At 30.4% G+C, this 18234-nt stretch overlaps 1 protein-coding gene across 2 annotated transcripts in view; it reads left to right on the top strand.

The window, feature by feature from the left end:
* The first annotated feature begins 2386 nt into the window (after positions 1–2386).
* The window catches only part of LOC129988239 (uncharacterized), a 48292-nt gene continuing 32444 nt past the window's right edge, over positions 2387–18234 (top strand). Inside the window, exon 1 of one of the 2 annotated variants that reach the window (XM_056096414.1) lies at positions 2387–2583. The gene's annotated coding sequence lies outside the window, so the exon portion shown is untranslated. The remainder of the gene's footprint in view (positions 2584–18234) is intronic. The other variant, XM_056096413.1, reaches the window with a different exon arrangement.

The raw sequence follows: 18234 nt of genomic DNA, 5'->3' as shown, positions 1-18234 counted from the left end.
TCTTCTTCGCATCCACACACAAGTTTCATTACGATTGCAAGAATAAAATTTTCTCAAAATCTGTGATATTTGAAAATTTACTATTCAGTTCTGCTCTTATTTACTAAATTGTTTGTACTACGAAGGGATATAATATTTTTTGTTTCTATACGAATCAAGCTCTTTTCGATATTTCCCTGTAAAACCTGATTAAAGGTATTTTTCATTTGATCAAAAATTAGTTTTTAACAAATAATTTAAAAGGCATTTTTTATATTTTATGATTAAATATATTTTATGACTAACTTGATCACAAAGAAAAAAATTCAGCAACATCCTTATTACTTATTTCTTTACTTATGTTTTTTGTATTTACTACATAAGTTGGGTGGCATCCTCCCACTGGTGTGGTGTGGAAGTTTGGAGATGGGGTTTCCAGCTCAGATGTGTCCTCGTCATCTGACCGTGTTTCAAAATTACGAGGTCCGTCCCAAAATAGCCCTAGTGTTGCTTTAAAACGGGACATTAATATAACGAAACTAAACTAAAGAAGTAAATATGTTAGGTGGCGATGAGCGATGGGCAGTGAAATATGTGATTTTCTCTAGATTTGTTCCCAAAAGGGTGTGGATAAAATCGCAAGAAGACAGTGATATCTAAAGATAATGGAGTGTTTTGATATCCCAGGCTGTAGTCTGGGTTAAGGGGGCTGCCGTGAAGATGAAAATCCATGAGCTTATTTTATGGGAGAGAAATATAGTGTCTTATGCAGTGATGGTTTGTTGCTTGCCCACTAGAGTTACAGTGCTACTTGAAATTACTACAAAAATTTGATTTTATATTTTATATCCTGTTTAATTACTTCTCCACACTAAGAGCTCAAAGGTTATTGAAAATGGGGCAGAGTATTGTAAAATATAGATAAATGGCAAATAAATCAGCTAATAGAAGAGACATACGTTGGAGGTCCCCTTGAACAACTATAGATAGCATCCAAATTCATTCACGAGGCTTAGTTGAGTGATACACCGGAAGGCAAATAGCGAGACGTACGTTCCTCGAAAAAAGTGCAGAATTAGATAGAGTTTTCAAAATTCTGACATGGTGCTAGATTAATTGATAATTTTACTTTTATTAAAAATCTGTTTTCCACGTAATCCTCATCTTCTGTGTCTTCATCTATGTTTTTTTTTTTACTTCTCTTTTGCTACTTTCGTTTTCATGTTGCCACGATCGGAATACATTTGATTTAATAGCATTAGGGTTTTGTTGTTGTTGTTAGAAGCCCTTCATCAAAAATAGATCGATATTTTTCTAAAATGCAATTCAGATAATTACAATTAAAAAGGTGCTCTACTTGACGGAAAACCTATTGTAAAAGAATATATTTCAATTGCATTCTTTTGAGAAATGTTTTTTGACCCCTTCCGTTTTTGAGATGACGAAACGTCCCTACTCCATTAGGAAATAACTCTTCTTGATACATCATTGATTAATGAACAAATTTTTTTAATTTTCTATATCACTCATAAATATTGCGATCCAGCATTTTCTTCCTTGTCTCAGCTTAACTTTAGATAACCCAGAATAAATGGCCTGGAATATTGTTCCTTTTCTTTTTTTTTTAATTCTAAGAAAAACAATTCATTTACAGTAGAAAAAAAATTATCCACATTTTATTCTTTTGAAAAAAAGTTGGCATCTGATGGTCTTGGTTAACTTGGTCTTGGTGGACGGTTGGTCTTTAATAATTTTTGCTATTCGTGGAATATGATCACTCTAGTGCGCCTAACAGATTTAAGTAGTAAAAAAGAAGAAAAACAGTTAGAAAATCAATACTGCTTTTTTTTTTATTTTGTCATGCTTTTATTTATTTTTTAAGGTAATTACAATTGATGAAATATGTTGTTTTAAAATAAAAAAAATGTCGTCTCCTAAAATTAACAAAAATTTAGATTGTATAAAAAAATGTCATTTTTTAAAATTATTTTGTGTGAAATGACAGCAATTTAATATTTTACGATTTCAATTTTTCAATGCTTGCTATTTCGCTGCTTAAATCGAGATTAAATTAAAATCAATGAACTTTGACTTTGGTATCTGGGCGGGGGAAGGAAAGGGAACCACAAAACTTTTATTGTCTAAGAGTCACTATAGGGTTTAATCAGGCCCTGGCCTTTTACTTCAACTTGCGGCGCGAAATGACAACCCAAGTACAAGAGCACCCTGGACTGTAATTCAGAAAATTCGATCTCTTAAATATAACTTGTTACTGACTAGTCAGTTAACCTTTACTCCATGAAAACTCCGATCTCAAAATTCCTCAAACACAACACCCCTCCGCGAAACCGCCTCTTCCTCACAGTTATAAAAACAAACAAGGACGCCAATTCTCCGATGCGAGCGCCAAGCCCGTCTGCAAAACGAGCGACTAATGCCAGAAATAAACGGTACACATCGGTTTTCATAGGATCAGGTGGTATTTTGCCCTCAGAACCGTCTCAGTGGTTTTAAAGTCCTACTTTCTTCACGAACTCCGTCTGGAATCGAAACCTCTTTCAGGCGATTTTTCCCGCCTTTGACGGATTACCTGTTCGAAAGAAGGTAAGATTATGTATAATTACCTCTCGTTCTCTCTCGCCAGTTAAAATAAGAACGGGCTTTTCTTTTTCGGTGTGTATGTGTTTCTATCAAATAAGCTTCTAGATGAGCTAAAATCTGGAACAAACTGTGATATTTTTAGTTTTTTTTTTAAGTCCTTCAGGAGTAAGCTTAAACAACCGTGTTCTTTGTTCCATTGTTGGAATCGTTTTGTTTTGTTTGGTTTGGTTATAAACATATCATTGTATTCATTTTTTTGAAATTTGGGCAATTTATTAATGTAGAAAGTTGATATTTTCTCACAAACTCAAATTCATAAATTGTATTGAAATTTGCATATTATTTCTCCTGCCTGGAGCTATAACCATAATTAAACTTCTATTCAAAATTTTAATATTTAATTTTTTTAATTGAAAGGTGGCATTTCTAGTGTCGTGATGTTTGCAAACCTGGATAGAAGCGGGATTTGGATACATTTTCTTGTAGGAAGCAGTTTTATTAATTATCTTAAAAATTTGTGGGCATAACTAGAAATTTTTATTATATTCCATTTATTGAAAAGAAATTATTTAAAAAAACATTCAACTTTGAAGAAATAACTACAGTGAAAATTTGCTTAATTCGATACCTTAAAGTACTGAAATAAAAAAAGCCCATATCAAAAAGAACAATGAACTATACATAACACTTTTGAACAGAAAAATATGGGGGAATTTCTTTTTCCTGTTTTTTTTTTTTTTTTTTTTTTAATTTACTCTGGATAATAACTGAAAAAACTTAAGTAGAAATGTATAAAAATGTATAAAACATTTATAAGCAAACTTCTGGGACAAATTCTTAAATTAGCAGATATTATTTACCACTCAATTTTTTTTCTTCAAAATACGTTAAAGAACAAAAAAGAAAACAAAGGTTCATAAAAGAGTCAGAACAAAGCTTCAGAAAAGAGTCTTCGATCCAATACCTTGACTTCTGAGTTTATTTTGAAATTAATACCCTCACTGTTTAACAACTAAATTATAGATTTAAAAATAAAAAAAGATGAAGCATTTTTTCTTAATTTTTTTCTTTTTTTTCCCTAATATGTTGTGCAATATTTTTATTTTTCTAATAGGCTTCAGAATATTTTCTATTTTACTTTCTCTTATATGAAGTACAGATAAAATATTGCAATCGTCCAAAAATTCGAATTTAAGATTTTGACAAATCTCTTCATTTTAGACTTTCCTGAGTTCGAAACGCACATTTTTGGAAAATGTCTGTCTGTCTGTAACAAATATAACTCAAAAACATTTCGACCTAGACGAATGAAATTTGGTATATGTTTTTACATCAAATTTGTCTATTAAATTTTGAGCCAAACCCAGAAAAAATCTGCCTATCCGGCTGTTTGAATACAATTTAACATGATCATTACAAAACGAAGAAAGTAAGATGAATAAAATTCGGCACGAATATTTAAAATCTGTAGTGTAAACATATCAAATTTAAAGCAAGGGGTTGACGACTGTTGGTCTGTATTTTCAGAAGCCTATAAACGCGATAAATGCAATGCTTTAGTTATTTTGTATATGATTTTGTGACTGCAACTTTAGTTCTGTGTCAAATTTTGGTTTCAATCTATTGGGAAAAAACGCATCTATAAGACAAAGAGAGAACGTGAGAAAGTTTCGAGGAGACTATTCTCACAGGTTCAGTATAGAATTGCTTTCTGGGGGAATTTTCAAATCCAATTATAGACTCGTTTTCCCGAAAGAGAAAATCTGCACTTTCTGCATCAAAATGTGCATTAAAAAATGCACCAATTTTCTAAATAATGTCATCTTAGAAAGTAACTATTTCATCCATAAGTTTTACTGAACTTGTATCGCGGTAACATGCCAAGAGACTTGCGAAAATAGAGCCTATGGTTTGTTTTCACAGAAACAATACGCCGCACAAAAGATGAAATATAATATTTTAAAGTGATTATAAATAAACTATCAAGAATGGCAGGGAAAAAAAGGAATGAAAAAATGCATGTATTAGGAAGGGTTATATATTTATTTACTTTAGAACTCTTTATCTTAGATTCATTAATTAAATTTATATCTCCCAGATTTTTTATAATTCCTAATAATAGAAGGTAAATAAATTATGTGTTAATAAGGGAACTGTTACCAATCTTCCCTTATCAATCATTTTTGAAACTCATGGTATATCCGCTTCTCTATGCATCATCGAAATTAGCAATTTACGATTTATGATTTTTATTATACATTTTTATTTAACTTTATTTGCTTCATATTTGTAAAATGGAACTTTTAGCACATTTCCTAATATTAGAGAGCTCTGAAATTTTGAACACTTATCGGTTTTCAATGCCATTATACACCGTTTGATGTTTTCAGAAGTTAATTACCTGCTAGTCGATTAATTCTATTAAACTTTCATTCCATATAAGTGGCTCCACCTGGAAGTAAATTTGAAAACAAGGTGATTTCAAGATTATTAATTTTATTTATAATTATAAAATTAAATTTAAAAAATAATAATAACTATAAAAATTTCTACTTTTTAATAATAAAAATGTATTTTTAAAGACTTTTTTATTAATTTATTTGCTCTATACTTGTTTATCTTAGATATCAGAGTTCTAATCATTTGATATATTCTAGAATCATACTATAATATATAAGAAAAAAGTCCTTTAACTGTGAAAAGAGCAGCTCTACTGGATATATAACTTTTCATAATTTCAAAACTATAAGAAAAAAATTAATATTAATTTTGAGCAAAAAAAAAAAAAAATTATCAAAATGTTCGAACTGCTGCGATAATTGTTGAAACCAACTAATTCTTTTCTCTGATGTTTTATTTAAATTTTAAAATTGTTTAAATTAATTCTATAAGTTCCAACTATAGCAAGGACGACAACACCCAGATTCAACAGTATTTTAAATATTTGGTATGATTAACTATTATGGAAGAGAGGAATGGAATATTTTTTCTTTTAGAGGCGTGGTGGTTTAATAAAAGATCTGCACTGCATTTTATGTGTTACAGAGTTAGCAGCTTAGAACATGCTATAAAATAAAAACACTATTTCGACCATTCCGGTCCGTGTTTTCGTAAACCGATTCTGTAATCATTCCACACCAATGGAAGCTGGTTTCTTTTTTTTTAAATCTATGTTATAAATAATTATGAATTTCCATAATTTAAAATGTTTGTAATTATCAGATGAATATAATTACGTCATAAGAAAACATCCCCAAAATTAATATTTTAGGATCTAGTTTGTTTTAGCAAACAGAAACGAAAAAAAAAATCGAATTCTGCATTTTTCCCAAAATGAATTATTGAATTTAAAGTCGTTCTACTGTGCGACAACAGTTTGCAGTTTGATTTTGAACAAAGAATTGCATGTCATTTGGAACAGTTTTGAATAAGAAACTGAGAATTCTTAGTATATTTTATAGATCATATGGTATGTGCCAATAGCAGTGTTACACAACCATCAACTCATTTAACAATAATTTAAAGGTAAAAGAACATTCCCTCCTAAAAATTGTATGCTGGATGTGAAGAAAGTGAAGATAAAGGGGGGAGGGAGGAGCCAAATGGAAAAATATTGAAAGGGAAAAGAAAATACTTGTAAAGGGAAATAAGTCACAAAGGCTTCTCCACATGTTATTCAAAACAATACATTTTTGTAGCGGTTACATAATTCTACTAGTTTCATTTTTGATACCACAGATGGCGTTACTTTATTAATATTAAGATATATATCCCATGATCCTTCTTGGGGGTCATCATTAGATTGTATTCGAAGTGAGTGTCGTGTATTTTTGTGCTCGTGGTTGTTTTGTCTTGTGAAGCCAAGGAACTTAGAAAATAATTAAATAACTGTTCCTGAAACTCCATCATTATTTTCATCTATCTCATAATGAAATTATAAAGAGTCTCGTACCTCTACATTTTGAATAAAATAAAAAGTAATAAAAAATTATTAAAGTAATGCAAAGAATATAAATAAATGAAAATAGAATAAATAAATAAACAGTTAAAAAAAACAGGAATGTTCTTAAATTGGCATGTATGGTAAAGAGAGCTCATTTCGAAATCTGGAGATACATATTTGATTGACCTTCTCAACTTAAGCATACAATCTCTGTATTTCTTTTATCTGTTTCTTTTTATTTTTAACTTTAGAGGTAGACATTTTCATTCATATATTTCTTCTGATAGGTTCCAGAAGTGTACAAGAGATTATATAGCAGTTTATGGTATCATTAATATTTTCACTATATTGGGTAGTTGCAGATTTTAAGATTAAAACTATGCAGATATTCGGAATAAAGATCATGCTTTGTACTAACTGCTTGGATAATGAATCTATTGTCCAAACAGTCTTATATTTCATATGAGAGAGAAACTTATATTTTATAAAGAGTTTTATATTTCATATGAGAGAAAGAAACAGATTTGACATCCAAAAAAATCGAAATAACCCGGAATGACAAATTTGTCATTCATTCCATAAAAGGTTGTTTTTTTTTGTTTTTTTTGAGGGAGGGGAATTAGATATTTTATTTATTTATTTACTTATTTTAATTTTGCAACAATTGGCCACCACACTTTGCTAAATACATTTTTCATATTAAATGAAATTATTACACTATGTTTACTCTGTTGTCTTGCTGTTGAGATCCAATCTTTAAAGACAATAATTGTTTCTTGTGCACTTCTACTGTATGGGAAACGAAATTAATATTTATTTGCTTTGATTTTAGAAAATTGAAAAAAAAAATTCTCTGCTTTTTAACTTGTCCAGAACTTTTCCTAGTACATCTTTCAGGAACATCGAACAAAATGCCGAAGAATCCATATCCGCTTAGTTTTTCTTGTTAAAGAGTACTAAATCTACTGTTTTCCTTTCTCTCTCTTTTTTTTCATCGGAAAGAATCCTTCTTCAAGATATTAATTATAAATTGCTATAAGGAATGATTTATTAGTTTTGAACACTTCCTTAATGATATCTCCATAAAATTCATCAGACCCTAGTACTTTCCTATTATTGTATTATTGGTTACTGTTTTAATTTCATTTTCAGAAAACGGAAAATGTTCTACTGTATTCGGAGGCGTAGCAATTTTTAATAGTTAATCTGAAATCCATTATACAATAATTAATTCCTGATGGTGTCATTTCATATTATTATGATTGGTAAATGTAACATGACCCATGAACATTTAAATTACAATCCATTGACAATTCGGAATCTATGACGAATTGCGAATAATTGTTCTAAATGTTAAGAACAATTCTTTCATCATTTGAATTGATTTTTTAATATTTTCTTCAGTATAACTTTAGTTCTTTCATTAGAATTTTAATATTTTTATTATTAATTCTTAAAATTTATCCGATTTATTTTAAATAGTATCTCGTTATCAGTAAACTACATCATCTTTATTAATAAAAATAAAGTAAGCCTAATACAAATTATATTAATACTTTTTGACTTTGAAATATACTTATATAGTTTTTCTTAAAATGTCGATTTTTTTTTCTATTAAAACTAATATCAGTTTTAGGACCTTTCCGAAAATTACATCGATTCAACTTGTCACGATTTTGCTCATGTATACTCAAATAATCTATTGGCATAATATTAGAAAAAAATTGTTTTCAGACTTATGGAAGGTCTTAATCACCGAACTGTATTAAAATATCGAAAGTAAATATTTGGAAAATTCTCTACATACTATAAAATGCTAAATAATATTTTTTTATATGACTTAACGATTGATTTTTTTATTCTACTAATTTAAAAAAAACTTCTGAATATACATACATTTCATAAAGTACATTTCTTAAATCAAATAGAAACTATTTATATCAACGAATTTTAAATTCGAAGAGTTTTATTATGCTACTGACATCAGAACAAACTTTTTGCAATCTGTCTTTTTAACGGTAAGATATCTTCCCATTGTGAAAATATTACATTTCAATTTTATAGGAACAATTTATGATGCGTATGTTGAAGTATGCATTTTATTTAATAAATCTTAAAAGTTACTGAGTAAGGCCCAATATGAAAAATTTTCTATCATTTGCTATAATTTTTCAGTGACAATTTTATCTCATGAGTAGTTTTAGAGTATCCGCTAATTAAAATATGATAAAAAGTTATGGAAAAATTGAGAGAATTACGTGGAACATTTTTCCATCGAAGTTCTCGTATATTAACACAATATGTGGTGACTTTAGGTCACAAAAATCCCTAAAAAGGGAAATTCTAGCTCGTATCTTTCCAATGCGAGGAGAAATTCAGCCCATATGGATAAAAATATGGCCAAATGAATGTAGGAACAGTGAATGGCCGATTTAAAATGAATAAAAATAGGTCAGGAATCATTATCTTTATGTGCTTAATGTTTTTACTCTGTAAATCCATGTCATCCTGAGTGCAGGAAATATTTGTGAGATTCGAATCAAATAAGGGAAAGGCCCCAAAAAATGATTATTTGAAATACGCACCAACGGACTTGTGTTTTTGACACACAATATGACGCCTTTTGCGGTTCGTAGTACATTGAAAAACCGAAGTGTGGATTTTGGGTTTTATGTTGAATAGATCAGAAATTTCATAAATATGGCATCTTAATTTTGAATCTGGTCTGATGACGAGGATGAAGGGAAAAAAAAAGCAGCCTTCATTTGTCTAACTTGTAAAGTTTTTGATGCATTGTTATGTACATGCCAACAGATGGTTAGTCATTTAATAAATTCGATTCAACAGTTAATACAAGTATGTAATTCAGCAATAAATCTATACGATTAATTTCATCCATCTAGATATTTGAGGTTTTGAGTTATCCTAGTCATATTGAAATGAACGGATGAACAAACAGATTTCCCATATGCAGAATTTGTTCTAAAGTTTACAGGAATCTGAAAATTTAATCCAGATAATCCTACATCCAATAAACCCCACATACCAAATTTCATGCATATATCACTTTTTTCACTACAGTACAGTATATTTATATTCGCCGTATTTATAGACCAATAGACAAAATATCCTAAACGTGTTTTTCTAGTGTAGAGCGAAATTAGGTAACTTATGTCATTAGGTAATTTATTTAAAACAAATTCCAATGCAGTCTTGGAAAAATCGCTCCTTTTTGTGTTTTGGGGGATAGCTGATTATAAATCTGAGTTTGCAATAAAAAATTCCTTTGTATTTTTGGTTATAATAAAAAAAAACATGAAAAAAAAAGAATGAATGTCCAATTTTTAAAAGTTTATTGTAATTTAGTTATATTAGCGTTCCTTTTGAAAGCAACACAAGGGTTATTTCGGAACGGACCCTGTCATTTTGTAGCTGGGTAGATGACGAAGACGATACCTAAACTGGTATCCCTGCCATAACACACTAACGGAAAGACCGACTTTTTGAAAGAATGATGTTTTTAGGAATATCCGATTTTTCAAACTTATAACTGAAAAAAAAAGTATCAACTTTTGGTTAAATATATTTCGTCCTAAAATAATAAGTGCAATTTTTCCTACAATTTAAAGTCCCTACATTTTTCTTGACCCAATAAACTTGATAATTAGTTGAAGTCTTGAAACCGAATTTTTTGACATAACAATACTTGGTAGTTTGGCATTATCTCGTCGACTGTCAACGCTCGTGAAAATGCACCAATCCTCGTGAAATGCGCCAAAGGATTGGAGCATTTTCGCCAATCCTTTGGCGTCATCATAATGAAAAGTAATTTGCGGTTATTAGGCGCAAAACTACCTTTGGCGATAAAATCGGGTTTGGCAAAAAATGGTCGACGGGATAATCCCAAAATACCCAATACTTCATACATTTGAAAGTAAAAATTTATTCTTACTGGAATTCATAATTCAGCATTTAATAAATATTTCAGACGTGATTTATAATATTAAAGGTGGCAGTTATTTCGGCATAAACATCAATACTTGTTTGCATGAAATTGGGGTATTGCTTTTTCACTATGCGACATAATTTCTCCTTCAGAGAATGGGTACTTGTCGGTTGCAATGACGACAAATAGTACCAAGAAAAAAAGTAGCCAATTTAGAGAATTCAATCGTCAAGCTATATAGCATGTGATTCGTACGTTCAAAAATTTTCACTTATAATAACGCACTTGAGTCTATTTTTATAATTTGGAGAAATTTTTTCTTGGCCCTTTTTGGTCGCCGTTAAAACAGAATTGCACAAAAAAAATGTTTATAGAATACCGCGAATTTTTTTTTAACACAGTGAATAATTTATGGAGTAATTTGTATTTCATCAAACGTAGTTACCGTGGGCTTGAATTGTTTTTAGAAACAGCATACAACTTTCTGTTGAAATAAAATCTAGTTTTGTGCTTAAATCCAAGAGAGCGCACTTTCGTCACATTACTTGATCCATCACAACCGGCCTGACAGCTCCTTTTTTACAGCCGGAGCTTTAAATACAACTGCCATACCTGTACCAAATTGGCTGCGGATCAAGATTTTTGCAAGACCACAAGATGGCGAGATGCAGAGATTATGTTTCTTTCTCATTATTCGTTGATGAGGCTTGCATAATCAACTGATCATTGTTCTAAAAATGAACATGCCACACCTTCAGTTATATAATGCTGTGAGATGTTCATTGAATAAGAACCAAACTGCACATGGAACTTGCTACCGTTTTCGAAATCTGGCAAATTCTTATCCAGTTTGATTTTGGTAAAATAAGGGTGAAATCAAAATACCAAAACTGGATTCGAATATTGTAGATTTAAGTTTAAGCTAAAAAACATTTTTATAGGGCGAACACGGAGGATTTTATATTCAACTATCCGCCTTTGACGGCCAGTTTGTTTGCCAAGATTATTATGTTTTTAGACTGTTAGTTATTAATATGTGAATTATTAAGATGGATGGATTAATATGGGATATATAATTTGACGATTGAAATAGCCAAATTGGGGATTTTTTTTCCTTGGCGCTTTTTGCACTCCGTTAAAACTGATACTTAAAAAATATTTCACCTTGTAATTTTATACAACTAAAATATAACAATGCATTAACGGGCTTTTGAATTTTCCATTGCGGGTCCCAGATCAGTGTAAGTTGACTTGTTTAGTCAACCTATTAGTGATACTCAAGGTATTTCACTAGATTTGGGAGACTTTTGATTCTAGATTATTATCACTAATATGAAAGACTTTTATTGTTTTCAAAACATTGATTTATATTCATAAATAGAAAGCGAGAAAGAACGTATTTTAAATTTACTGAAAGTGTTGACCGTCCTCGTGATATACTCTACCTTTTTTAGACAGAACAGCGTTTGATGAAACTTAGAATGCATTTATCTGAGGATAATCTATCAGTCAATTATTAAGCTTATTTTATTACATCCGATACTGGTTCGCCAAGGTTAAATGTTGCTAAAAATTTCAATTAAATATTTTATGTAACTATGTCTATAATGCTTCTTTGGGAAAATAATTTCAAATTTTAATAGACATATAAATCATAAATTTAATTTTACTTGAAGCCTTACAAATTTTACTTGAGAAGCCTTACACCGTTCTGTTCATTGTGTTATTCATTTGAATAATTTTCTATCTAAATTTTTATATATTTAGTTCCATCATAGGAGAGAGAGACAGCGTTTGAAACTTCTATAAAATTTAATGAACAATAATAATGGAGTCAATGCGGTTGCAGTTATAGCGAAAAAATTTCGAAAATATACAATGGGAACACTCCGTGTTCCATTGCAAAGTGATCAAGGCAGTGAAAAAAATGACATTGGAACGGCACACGTCGCAAGCAAAATGAGAAACACATGCAAAAAATAGAAATGAGAACAAACAATAACTATTGAGAGATGAAAGGAAAAAAAGTTTTATTGAGGTTATTTCACGTGGCGGCCTTCACAGGGAATTACCTCATGCATATTGTAAATTCTTGTTTAAAATGACAACAGTAAGACAGCCTGAGGAATTTGCATAACTTTACATTACATTTAACTGTGCCGTTAACTGTAAGAAAATGTCGATGGATTCGCAAGTACATCTAAAATGTTAGATATTCTCAGAATTAGAAATCTATCAAAGTTAGATTAAATGATCTTGCTGGCTACTGAATGATTCTGTCATTAAAATGACGGGTGAAGTAGTTTTCAAATACATGTCATTACATTTGGAGAATCATCATCTCGCATCTATACTATATCATTAATGGCATTTCGTTGCTGCTGCTCTGGAGTGCTGCATATTGATCATTCGTGACAAAGCGCGTTTTCAGATATGTGAAAAAAAATTTCTTCAAAAGAAGTGAGGGCCAAGAGCAGATGTATATTGTGATGTCCCATCATACAGTAACTTTGGCTGCTTGTAAAAAAATTGTTACCATATCATGCGGGTATTGGAACTATCACACAATTCTTAGGACACACATTATCATCACTTTGTTCGTTCATAATTACAGTAAAGATCAGCTATAGCAATTTTCTGCGAGCGGTTCTGCTGCTACAGTGAGCCAGCCTCATCTTACTGTTGTCATTGACTCTTTATAGTTTCTTTTGCTTGTGTCCAAAGTTCATGCACAAGTTATGTTCTAAATCAAAGTATTACATGCCCTTTTCCAGCGCCATTTATGGTTTAACAATGCGCTGATCTTTTTGCAATAGAAACCAGCTGGAGTGGTAGCCTCAAAACTTTCTCATATATTCTCTGATAAATATGAATTTCTGTTTAAGACACGTTTTTTCCCAACCAACTAAAACCAAAATTTGACACAGAAATAGAACTGCATTCACAAAATTGCATACTTAATTTGGTATATTTAAGTCATTACGTTTTTGAATTATCGCGTTTACATACTTCTGAAAGAACAGATAGACAGACGTTCAACCCCTTTATGGATTTGACTGACAATTTGATAGGTGTCTACAATATAGTTGTGAAATCTGTGCATCAAATTTTATTCGTCTATTTCTTTTCATTTTGTAATGATCGTGTGAACTTACATTCAAATAGCTGGATAGACTTGTGAATAGATTTTACTCAAAATCTTATAGATGTCTACAATTATTTGTAAAGTCCATATACCGAATTTCAGTCGTCTAGATCAAAGAGCCTTTGAGTTATGCTTGTCACAGGCAGATAGACATAGATGATACCTAAAATGTGTTTTTCGAACTCGGGAAGGTCTAGAACGAGGGGATTCGTCAAAATATCGAATTCGAATTTTTTTGACAATCACAATTTTTTCTCTATATTTTGTATACAAGAAAGCAAAAAGTGAGGGTTGCAATTCGAAAATTTTGAATCACATTACAGTGAAGAAATTCAATTCACCGTAATCCTGCAGGCTGTACATACGGTTACGGTTACGTACATACTTTCAAATATCTTATATTTCATTTCGAGTGATTGAACGGAGCATTCCCAAGGAATTTACAGACCTACAAAGTGTCTTTCTGTCTTCCCTGTGCATTCACAACATATATGCACATGCATTCATTATATGATAAAATGGCACATTTTAAGTTCAATAAGAAATTAATGTTTTCAAAACGTATTTACGTTACAGAGCATACATTAATAATGTAGTCAATTCTTTGTCATATGTTACGGCGCTTCAATTTAATTTCGGAGGAGAATTTTTAGGTCCATTGTCGATAAAATTGCATAAAATAACGCCAGATAAGATGCCAAATGACATTTGTAACTACTTTTATCGTGTGATAATGATGTCGCGTTAATTGATTCCTCTATTTGCTATTATTTATTGCCAACGAATTTTTATAGATGTCACCAACATTAACAAAAGCAACATCCTGTAGGAACAAAATAACAAGATTTTTTTATTTATAATTAAGCATCTTTGAAAGCGTTTTGTTTAGAAAATAAAGGATTAAAATACTTTTCTCAAGGTGGATGCGAAAAATGTTGCTATTTTATTTCATGGTCGCATTTATTTCTGGCATTTTTGTTCCAACTAGATCAACTGAAAACAGTTCATTATGGTTCTAAAACATTCGAATGGCCTTCTTGGCAGCAGCTGTGAGACATGTATATTTTGTACCATAACGAATCACAGCTAGTGAAGGACGCTGGATGTTACCAGGATTCAACTATTCTTTCAACAGTGATGTCTGATGAAAACGCTTGTTCACTCTCTCCGCTTTTCAACTTTTACGTTCTTAATTTTATTAATCAAATTTGTATTTTTTTAAATAGAAGACAAATAAAACACAGTTTCATTGAAAAAGTTTTTTATAGGTTAAATAAAAGCATTCTTGTCGATCATACCTGAGTAGTCGTTGCACCTTCTGTTTCGCCTTTGTTCTATATATATATGCAAGAAAAAGCAAAACACAGATATGTAATGTAATGTTTGCAAGTCAAACAATTTGTAGTATTAAATAAAAGACTGCAGTTGATAAAAAATTGTGTTTAAATTAACTTTCAACCAGAGGGAGTTGTTTTCTCAAAACTTTCTCGTATACTCTGTTATAAAGATGTAACCCCTCTCCTGCCCTGGATAAAATTGTAGACCCTAGGCAAGAACTTACACGACACTGGCGAAAAATACTAGAAGCTGGAATTTGTATTGAATTTATCATGTGATCTTTGGATTTTTTTTTTAAACGATTGATCCTTAGCAAGCGATTGATTCATAAATTTACTTGTGAATATTCGAAAATCGAATACGTATTTGGGACGCCTTTTTTCAGACTGAAACTGAGATCTGTTATAGAACGATAGTTGTTGATTTAAAATAGAGGGAGATCACATACCAAATTTCATTTATTTAAATCATTGCGGTTTTGAGTTATTGCATTTTCATGCACGAGAAAGTGCATATCAACAGACGGTCAACACTTTGACAGATTTGGTTCAAAAGTTTGTAAGAATCCACATTTTAGATGTTAAACTTGTGTACCAAATTTTGTCTATTTAATTCCTTATGTTTTCTCCTTATCAAATTCACCTGCATCGAACAATCAGACAAACTAGCTTTCTGTGAATGGAGTTTTTTCAAAATTTGATAGAAACTTTCAAATTTATTGTAAAGTTTATACACAAACTTGGCTGATTTGGCTCTAAGCGTTTCTGATTTATTTTGCTCAGACAAACAAAATATCAAAAATGTATCTTTCGGACTTGGGGAGGTGTGAAACGTGGGAATCCGAGAATAGCTCGAGTTCGAAGTTTTTAACGATTACAATATTTTCTTTCTCTATATTTCGAATGTAAAAATTGATTAAAAACCAAAGAAATATTGCATAGTAATGAAATTAATAAAACTTTAATGCTAATGTTTAGTGAAAAATTAATATTTTTACTGTGGTTTCTTCAGAAGTTATGGCAAAGAAGTTCAGATCTTTAAACTTCTATAGTCACCTTCTCCCCTACTTGCGGAATGGAGAAAACTATAAAACATCTAATCCTCCCAACTGCCAAGGAACGTGCTTGCTAAATTTGGCTTAAATCCGTCAGGGGTATGCAATTATATAAAGTTCAAATAAACAACACATATATAGAGGGTATATATTTTAGATATTTATATATACAGGGTATCCCAAAAAAGTGGAATAAGCTTTTATTTCCCAAAATAATGCACGTAAGTATATACTTCAAATTCCAAAAAAATAAGTTGGGTCATTGCATCAAAATGCCTTGCTTTCTGTGGATATTGGCAGTAAAAAATAAAAAGAGGAAATTTTTATATGTATCCTATTATGTAAAAGTGTTTATTATTATAATACTTCTTATACATTCATTTATGTACATAAAATTTTTTGCATTGCTATTTACAAAATTTGCAGAGATATTGTATTTTCAAATTGAGAGGGCCAAACATAAATTTAGATGAAAGCATTTATTTTAGAAATACAATTCTATTATATACTGAAAAACCGTCATATTTATGGTCATCATCCCAATCATCATGGTTTCAAAGAAGTGTGGTGATAATGCTGTTCACTTTGATTGATTCATAATTACAACATTGATTTCATAAGAAAAGGAAGACAAATTTGAGAAACTGAATATTTAAGATATCTTAGAGAAATTCTGGAATATCAAGCAAGAAAGTAAAATTCTTTGTTCGCAAGTTTTGCTTTCTAAAATTACATATTTTAATAACAAAAAACTTTTGGATAAGCTGATATTTTATGCTAATGTCATGCAAGGTCGGCCTAGTTGTAGAAGAATACAAATTTCATTTTCAGAATTCTCGACATCCTTTTAGGAAGTGAGTTTATAGAAAGATTTTGAAATTGCAAGCTATAGGATCCTTACTTTCCCAGAGAGGAAGGAGAGTTCGAAACTTTATGAATGTGATACAGAAATTGATATTTTGGTTAATTTTTGGTTAACCTTCATGCTAGTGTATGAAAGAACCATCCAGACTTAAAGTTATAGAGAACTTTTCAATCATACAACAACAACCATAAAACATTTCGTGACCATACAACCTTTCGTGGAGTCTTTGAACTGCTACAGTAGTTTCATGGACAACTACACGATCGAAGTCTAGAATTTTACAATTGTCCTACATTAGTTAAATCAATTCCTTCTTTTTTGAGAAATGCAATTTGTAAGATAAATGTTGCTTTTATTAAGATAGAAACATTAATCTTCATTCATTACTATTCATTTTGAAATGGTAAAAGTCCATTTTCATACAAGAGACTTGTACAACTAGCAATTTTCTTGAAATATACGGTTTGGAATTTTTAGAAACTCCTTGGTTGGCTCCATTTTGTATAAGAATATGCTGAATGGAGAGCAGTATATTCAGTTAGTTTTAATTGACATTATGCAAGGACTAAGGTATGAGTCAGGTTTGGCAGGCATTATCTGCTCTGTAAATCTCTGCTGGCGAATTCAAAAAGTCTGTCTTTAAGTTACAAGTGATGAACTCAATCGCATATTCGCAAGTATTTTTTAAAAAGATGCAACTTTGCATAAGTGTCGAAAGAAATAATTAAAGAAATTAATCACTTAGTTAATGAAAATTAATAAATGCGCTGTTATTTCCTGATTTTGCTCTTCTAATAATCTTATTATATTAAATATTATGTATATGATATGTATATTAAATTCTGAAAATTACAACGAATGTATAACTCGAACATCAGTAAGAGGTTAAAAAAATGTCAAAAAGTCAACAAATTTGGCTTTAAATACCTCAACAAATTTAAATTTATTGATAGAAATATCAGACGTTGTATCCTTATACATGTGTCAGAAAAAATTTTACTTATTGAAACTTTTTTGCTAAGAAAGCCGTATAAAAATTGATTTTTTATAAATTTTTATTATCGCTATCTATAGAAACCGAAGTATTTTCATACAATTGGGTACTTGATTGGATGAAACTTTGCAATTGGAAATATACGTCTAACTGCAATAGTGAAGGAAATAAATGCTTGTTGTACTTTTGTTTGGAAAACTTATAAAGTTTAAATAGGTTTTTAAATAAGTTTTATTTGCTGAATTATTATTTTCTATGTTATAATATAAATCCTCATGTATACAAAGAAATGGTATTAAATATTTAAAATGCTGTTTTAGGGATGTACTCTAACTCCTCAATTTTTAAATAAAATATTTTAAATAAGAA

Source organism: Argiope bruennichi, chromosome 10 (genome assembly GCF_947563725.1).
Source record: "Argiope bruennichi chromosome 10, qqArgBrue1.1, whole genome shotgun sequence".
Classification (NCBI taxonomy): domain Eukaryota; kingdom Metazoa; phylum Arthropoda; class Arachnida; order Araneae; family Araneidae; genus Argiope; species Argiope bruennichi.
Note: the sequence above shows the minus strand (reverse complement) of the source record. Positions and strands in the feature narration are given on the sequence as shown.